At 45.2% G+C, this 7,665-nt stretch overlaps 4 non-coding genes across 4 annotated transcripts; 2 read left to right on the top strand and 2 right to left on the bottom strand.

The window, feature by feature from the left end:
- Positions 1–333: 333 nt before the first annotated feature.
- On the bottom strand, positions 334–406 carry TRNAT-CGU (transfer RNA threonine (anticodon CGU)). The gene has a single exon. It is a non-coding gene; the product is annotated as a tRNA-Thr (tRNA).
- Positions 407–834: 428 nt separating this feature from the next.
- TRNAT-CGU (transfer RNA threonine (anticodon CGU)) lies at positions 835–907 on the bottom strand. The gene has a single exon. It is a non-coding gene; the product is annotated as a tRNA-Thr (tRNA).
- Positions 908–2,096: 1,189 nt separating this feature from the next.
- TRNAT-CGU (transfer RNA threonine (anticodon CGU)) lies at positions 2,097–2,169 on the top strand. Its single transcript has one exon. It is a non-coding gene; the product is annotated as a tRNA-Thr (tRNA).
- A 427-nt stretch (positions 2,170–2,596) lies between these two features.
- Positions 2,597–2,669, top strand: TRNAT-CGU (transfer RNA threonine (anticodon CGU)). The gene has a single exon. It is a non-coding gene; the product is annotated as a tRNA-Thr (tRNA).
- The last annotated feature ends 4,996 nt before the right edge of the window (positions 2,670–7,665 follow it).

The raw sequence follows: 7,665 nt of genomic DNA on the forward strand, positions 1-7,665 counted from the left end.
TAATTTCTGTGATTATCCAAGTAAACGCTAAAAAAAAAGAAGATACAGTAACATGCATCCCCAACGCTTTCGTTGGCCTCGCCGCTGTTGGCTTCTTTCCTTCTAGTATTATAAAGAGCACCCTCATTTCCCCTTCATTTATCTGCTTATATATATATATATATATATATATATGAAGGAAAGAGGCCAACAGTCGGCGAGGCCAAGGAAAGCGTTGGGGATGGTATGTTTATGTCATTTTTTTTTAATGTTTACTTCGATAACCACAGAAATTAGTAATGTAATCTGTTTAGGGGAAAGATAATTAGACACAAAGTAGAAGAAAAAACAACGTGCCGATGGTGGGATCCGAACCCACGACCTCCGAATAACGCGTCCGGTGCTCTACCAACTGAGCTACATCGGCCGCTGTCCCCCCTGCTACTTACTTGGGTATTTATGTTGTCTGTATACGAACCTTGAGAGTGTTCACCAGCGCCGCCCTCAGCCATAGCGGCGGACGTGGGACGTCCTTTGTTACCGCCAGCGTCACGTAGAACGTGATCAAGAGCGAGGGCGAAAGCTGTGCTCGAACCCTCTTACGCTACCTATGGCTTCAAGACTGCCAGAACCGAGACCCCCGTAAGCTACAAGCAGATCAATCAAGGGGAAATGAGGGTGCTCGTTATAATACATGAAGGAAAGAGGCCAACAGTCGGCGAGGCCAAGGAAAGCATTGGGGATGGTATGTTTATGTTATTTTTTTTTAATGTTTACTTCGATAACCACAGAAATTAGTAATGTAATCTGTTTAGGGGAAATATAATTAGACACAAAGTAGAAGAAAAAACAACGTGCCGATGGTGGGATCCGAACCCACGACCTCCGAATAACGCGTCCGGTGCTCTACCAACTGAGCTACATCGGCCGCTGTCCCCCCTGCTACTTACTTGGGTATTTATGTTGTCTGTATACGAACCTTGAGAGTGTTCACCAGCGCCGCCCTCAGCCATAGCGGCGGACGTGGGACGTCCTTTGTTACCGCCAGCGTCACGTAGAACGTGATCAAGAGCGAGGGCGAAAGCTGTGCTAGAACCCTCTTACGCTACCTATGGCTTCAAGACTGCCAGAACCGAGACCCCCGTAAGCTACAAGCAGATCAATCAAGGGGAAATGAGGGTGCTCATTATAATACATGAAGGAAAGAGGCCAACAGTCGGCGAGGCCAAGGAAAGCGTTGGGGATGGTATGTTTATGTTATTTTTTTTTTTAATGTTTACTCCGATAACCACAGAAATTAGTAATGTAATCTGTTTAGGGGAAAGATAATTAGACACAAAGGAGAAGAAAAAACAACGTGCCGATGGTGGGGTCCGAACCCACGACCTCCGAATAACGCGTCTGGTGCTCTACCAACTGAGCTACATCGGCCGCTGTCCCCCCTGCTACTTACTTGGGTATTTATGTTGTCTGTATACGAACCTTGAGAGTGTTCACCAGCGCCGCCCTCAGCCATAGCGGCGGACGTGGGACGTCCTTTGTTACCGCCAGCGTCACTAAGAACGTGATCAAGAGCGAGGGCGAAAGCTGTGCTAGAACCCTCTTACGCTACCTATGGCTTCAAGACTGCCAGACTGTAGAGCACCGGACGCGTTATTCGGAGGTCGTGGGTTCGGATCCCACCATCGGCACGTTGTTTTTTCTTCTACTTTGTGTCTAATTATCTTTCCCCTATACAGATTACATTACTAATTTCTGTGGTTATCGAAGTAAACATTAAAAAAATGACATAAACATACCATCCCCAACGCTTTCCTTGGCCTCGCCGACTGTTGGCCTCTTTCCTTCATGTATTATAACGAGCACCCTCATTTCCCCTTGATTGATCTGCTTGTAGCTTACGGGGGTCTCGGTTTTGGCAGTCTTGAAGCCATAGGTAGCGTAAGAGGGTTCTAGCACAGCTTTCGCCCTCGCTCTTGATCACGTTCTACGTGACGCTGGCGGTAACAAAGGACGTCCCACGATCGCCACTATGGCTGAGGGCGGCGCTGGTGAACACTCTCAAGGTTCGTATACAGACAACATAAATACCCAAGTAAGTAGCAGGGGGGACAGCGGCCGATGTAGCTCAGTTGGTAGAGCACCGGACGCGTTATTCGGAGGTCGTGGGTTCGGATCCCACCATCGGCACGTTGTTTTTTCTTCTACTTTGTGTCTAATTATCTTTCCCCTAAACAGATTACATTACTAATTTTTGTGGTTATCGAAGTAAACATTAAAAAAAAAAAAATGACATAAACATACCATCCCCAACGCTTTCCTTTTCCTCGCCGACTGTTGGCCTCTTTCCTTCATGTATTATAACGAGCACCCTCATTTCCCCTTGATTGATCTGCTTGTAGCTTACGGGGGTCTCGGTTCTGGCAGTCTTGAAGCCATAGGTAGCGTAAGAGGGTTCTAGCACAGCTTTCGCCCTCGCTCTTGATCACGTTCTACGTGACGCTGGCGGTAACAAAGGACGTCCCACGTCCGCCGCTATGGCTGAGGGCGGCGCTGGTGAACACTCTCAAGGTTCGTATACAGACAACAACCCAAGTAAGTAGCAGGGGGGACAGCGGCCGATGTAGCTCAGTTGGTAGAGCACCGGACGCGTTATTCGGAGGTCGTGGGTTCGGATCCCACCATCGGCACGTTGTTTTTTCTTCTACTTTGTGTCTAATTGTCTTTCCCCTAAACAGATTACATTACTAATTTCTGTGGTTATCGAAGTAAACATTAAAAAAAAAATGACATAAACATACCATCCCCAACGCTTTCCTTGGCCTCGCCGACTGTTGGCCTCTTTCCTTCATGTATTATAACGAGCACCCTCATTTCCCCTTGATTGATCTGCTTATATCTATATATATATATATATATATATATATATATATATATATATATATATATATATATATATTTACCCAGGTCTTCTAAGCTTTCGAATATTGTTCCCGACCCCCAAATATGCTTTTTTCACGATCATTTCATTTGTTGCCTATTTGCTCGTTTCTGTATCGACATACTTACAGCGCCGCTTTTCTTCTCCGCTGTCCTGTAACCTTTGTAGACGTTGCCATCAAAATACGGAAGATCTTCTAGGCCGCTGTGATGTGTCACGGGTAGAGCATACACGCCTGTTTCGTCATTTTTAATTGGTGCTCTACTGCAAAACCTCTCACTCTTGTTCTACTCATTGCATTCCTAAGTATCTGATCCTGGTGTTAAAATTATTTTCTGCAGATTTCTTTCATGGTCGTCTCTGGGGCATTTTATTCGGTATAGCCTCTCTAACTCGGCTTTCTGCTAAGTGACTGCCATCTACTCCTGTGTCGGATCCCTTGCTGACCCACAAAAAACAATAATATTTGTGGTTAATATCGACTGGAAATTGAAAATAAATCTTCATAGGGCACTGTGCATGGCATTATGAGGAAAGAATAAAACCCATCGAATGTATGCACACACGATAGTTTTTAAGTTTTCCTCGTGCTGCCACACAAAATGCCCAGTTATTTAGGGCGTAGGGTAATTAAGTTACATGAGCTAGAGAGAATTCCCCCTTGTGACTATGCAGATAAATCAATAATATTCAACCAGGCCTTCAAAGATTTGAAACTTAGAGATAAAAGGGGGCTTTATTAAGGTCTTGATAGAATCACTTTTTAGACGAACAGCCATTGCGACGAGCCCTCAGTGATGAAAGACTGACTGCTCTCGCAAAGGGAATTTTGAAAATTCGATGTAGCGGTGTCACTTACAGTGTTGCCACTGGAATTCTTGATTATTTTGCTGCTATCGGAAGCAATGTGGGACTTGTGGGGTGAAAATGAGAGATCAGATTACAGTGACTTCCTTAAAGCTTTTTCTTCACTTGACTATGAGCAACAGGTCGTGAAGGAATGGCCTGTTATTTTCACTAGAATAAATGTGTTATTTCTGAACTGCAGGGTCAGAAATCGCCCGGCTGGATAGTATGTTACCCAGTTTATTAATACATTTTCACCTTGCTTTGCACCTGTTTTAACGGACGTTTTTCAATAAGTTTATGATGCTGTTTTTCTTCTTCCTACGTTTTTTTTTGGCCATATATTATGCATACCAAAAAAGAAGCCACTAATCGCTTGAAAACTATTGATGGGTATCGTCAATTTTTCCTCTGCAATGTAGGTCAAAGAAAGTTTGCTAAGTTTCTTTCTAGTCTCATTCAGCTAGTAGTCACAAATGTATAGGACTGCACCAGGTGTGCGACATTAGAGGCCGCAGTGTACAAACTCATATCCACATCGTTCATTCGTTAATGCAGACAGTAGTAAATGAGACAGAACAAGTAAATCTAATTCAGATTGGCTTTGCGAAAGCGTTTGGTAAAGTTCCACAATGTTTTGTTCGCGAACATGCAGCATGTCGGATATAGTTTGCTAAAGGGCATGAGGTTCGGCTATATGGAGACTTAAAGTTGGCTAGTCGTCAAGCAGGAGCTACCCAAACCGATTTCACTGAAATCACCTGTTCGCCAAGGGTTGAATTTGCCCTATATCTCGAACCCCTTGGCTCAGCATTATTAACAGATCCGCAGTTCGAGTTTACTCCTTGGCTTAAAGTGAAATTAGAGTGTGGCCTGTGCTGTGGACGTCACTCTTTTTTTCCGTAAAATTATATAACTCCAGGATTTTCATTAAACGGAAGAGTTTTGCGCGGCATCAGATGTGGCTCCTAATGTGGGCAGATTCAAAAGATTTTGGTTTGTTCAATGAGGTACAAGGCAGAGTCTTTCGGGAGGAGGGGGGGGGGGAGCATAAGCTGGGGAATTGGGGCCCCCTACACTACCTAGGGGCTCCTCTGCATCAGGTTAGCAAAAGTGAATCATACTGGGACTCGGAAAATGTAGCTATTAGGCAAATATTCATACTTGGATGGGCTGCGTACTTTCGGTGTTTTCTCACGCGCACAGCGATCTTTTTTTCAAAGCTTTCCTACGTCCTACAAGTTCTACATTGCGCTAGACAGAAGATACAGGCAATACACACAATATTCGGAACTTTCGTGTGATACTATCAGGAGTGAACCGGCGTCTTGACAATCTGTTTCTTCCCAGGGAGTGTGGTGTATTAGGCCTTATTCATTTTTGCCTACAGCTGCTGGTTTCACTTTTTGTTGTGAAAGTAACACTACGCCAGCCAGCTAGGCTCGTTGCGTATTCTCGTATGCTGTAGCCCGAAATGGAAGGTGCAACAAAACAGTGGAAGGAGCTGCTAACTTGGCTCTCTCGTTTCACATGGGACCGTTATGTCAGAATCAGCCTGCCAGGCCTTGGTATTTACGTTAACCTTATAGGCCACTAGGACATGCTCATATTGCTTGGTTAAAGCAGGGCATTATATATGGGCTAGTAGTCTAGGCTATTGCGTCAAACTTTTAAAGGCGAAGATTATGTGCCCCCCATATTTGGATGAAATAAACACCTTTACCGCTACCAACTAAAACGCCGGTGAACGTTGATGCGTTCAGCGGAATGCTGGTTCAGTGGAACGCGCTCCGACACATGGCGCCACCGTCGACGCTGCTGCCGTTGCTGTTTAAACCTGTGCGAGACGGGGGTCGTAGTTAGAGAGGTTTATATATCTCCCCAGATCAGTATTGCAGGGTCCATCAAAGGGCCAGCATTAGGTTTGTATCATCATCATCATCATCATCATCATCAGCCTGACTATAGCCACTGCAGGGCGAAGGCCCCTCCCATATTTCTTCAATTCACCCGGTTCTGGGCTAGCTGCATCCACTTGAGCCCTGCGAATTTCTTAACCTCATGCGCCCACCTAGCTTTCTGCCGCCCCCTGTAACGCTTTCTTTCCCTTGTCATCCAGTTTGTTACCCTAAGAAACCATCGGTTATCCTCTCTTCGCACTACATGCCCAGTCCATGCCCATTTCTTCTTCTTGATTTCCACTAGAATGCTATTAAATTGCGTTATTTCTCTCACATCCCCTGCACGCTTCCTATCTCTTAATGTTACCCCTATCACTTTTCGTTCCATAGCCCTCTGCGTTGTCCTCAACTTAAGTAGAACCCTCTTGTTTAGCCTCCACGTTTCAGCCCCATTGTTGAGTACAGGTAAGATGCAACTACTGTATACTTTCCTCTTGAGCGATGCTGGTAAGCTGCTAGTCATAATCTGCGAGTGCTTGCCAAATCATGCTTGTTTCATGAAGCCCGGTAATTCTTTATTTTCTCTTCCTCGGAGGTTTTATCATGCAATCCAGAAAAAAGTCCTGGTCTGAGTAGCGGTAAGCGCGCTTAGTTGGAGGCCCGAGCGGCAGTAGGTCTATTCCCGTCGGGGACGACAATTTTTGTTAAGGACGTTTCCTGTTTACACTTACAGTACACGGCACGCATTAGCCGTCAACTGTTTTTGCCTATAAAATATTCGTCGGAATGCACGCGGGAAGTGACCTATCATTGCAGCCGGTCACGAGACGTGTTTGACGGCTACCTTGTCAAATTGTGCATGGTATATCATTCTTTTATCAACTTCTATTCGTGCACATTATACCCAAGTACACTGCTGTCGCAAAGCTATCCTAATAGTCATTAGACAGTCAAACGTTCATACGACGTTATCATTAATATCCCTAGTCACCAAGTCTGCCACTCTTTGCCTGAAGCTAGTCATTGAAACACTAGCCTATAGTCAAAAAAAAAATGAATAAAGACCGACTTTTGCATAAGTTTTACATTTTGCCAACTTATCAAAACCGGTTGACTTTTTCTTGTTACAGACGTGCCGACGTGGCGTGTGCGGGCAGCATAGATGGGAAAGAATTCCATGATCTCCAGGCGACCGATCAAAAGATTTCCAGCTTCTTATTCCACCCAATAAAGTATTGTAGAAGCCCTGTTCCCTCCGAGGTGGTAAAGTGCACCTTGCTCTGTATGAACCCTGCGAACCGCGGAGAATTTTTGCTTACCTAAGGCCCGAACATGTGGAGCGTTTTTACGGCGTCAAGGCCTCGACGCACGTCGCGCACTCGACGCACGGCGTCGGAAAAAACGCCCCCAACTGCCGATCTCGACCTGCTTACATATTTGACACGCGGGCGTCGGAGCCGTCGTTTCGAACCGGGCTGTTGCGGATTGGCGCCAATAGCAGCGCGGAAAGTAGGTATTTCTGATTGTAGCAGCCGCTGTCAGCATGGCTGCCACCGCCGACAATGAATGCGGCAATTTGATCGCGCAAATGTAATTATTATGAAATTGAACGCTTCATCAATCACGGAATATCGCATTTTCATGAAATTACGGCTTACTGTCGAATCTAAATGTCTCTGTTTCCTCCCTAGACAAAATGTGTCGAAAAAAAAAAACTGTGCCACTGGTATCCACCAGCCAAGGGGGCATTCGGAGGTATGTGTCATCGTTTTTTAACAAAAGAACAAAGCGCTAACGACACATTCACAAGAAAGACGACGCGGACAAGCGCTCCCTGTCTTCTTTCTTGTGAATGTGTCGTTAGCGCTTTGTCCTTTTGTTAAAAAATGCTGCAACAACTAGCCCAACAAAAAGTCCTTCTTTAGTGTCATCGTTCTTTCTAGCACGCCAAATCCTTCTTCGACCTATGTACGTTTTTTACATTTTGCACATTAGCGT

Source organism: Amblyomma maculatum, chromosome 11, assembly GCF_055883805.1.
Source record: "Amblyomma maculatum isolate TAMU_Amacu chromosome 11, ASM5588380v1, whole genome shotgun sequence".
Classification (NCBI taxonomy): domain Eukaryota; kingdom Metazoa; phylum Arthropoda; class Arachnida; order Ixodida; family Ixodidae; genus Amblyomma; species Amblyomma maculatum.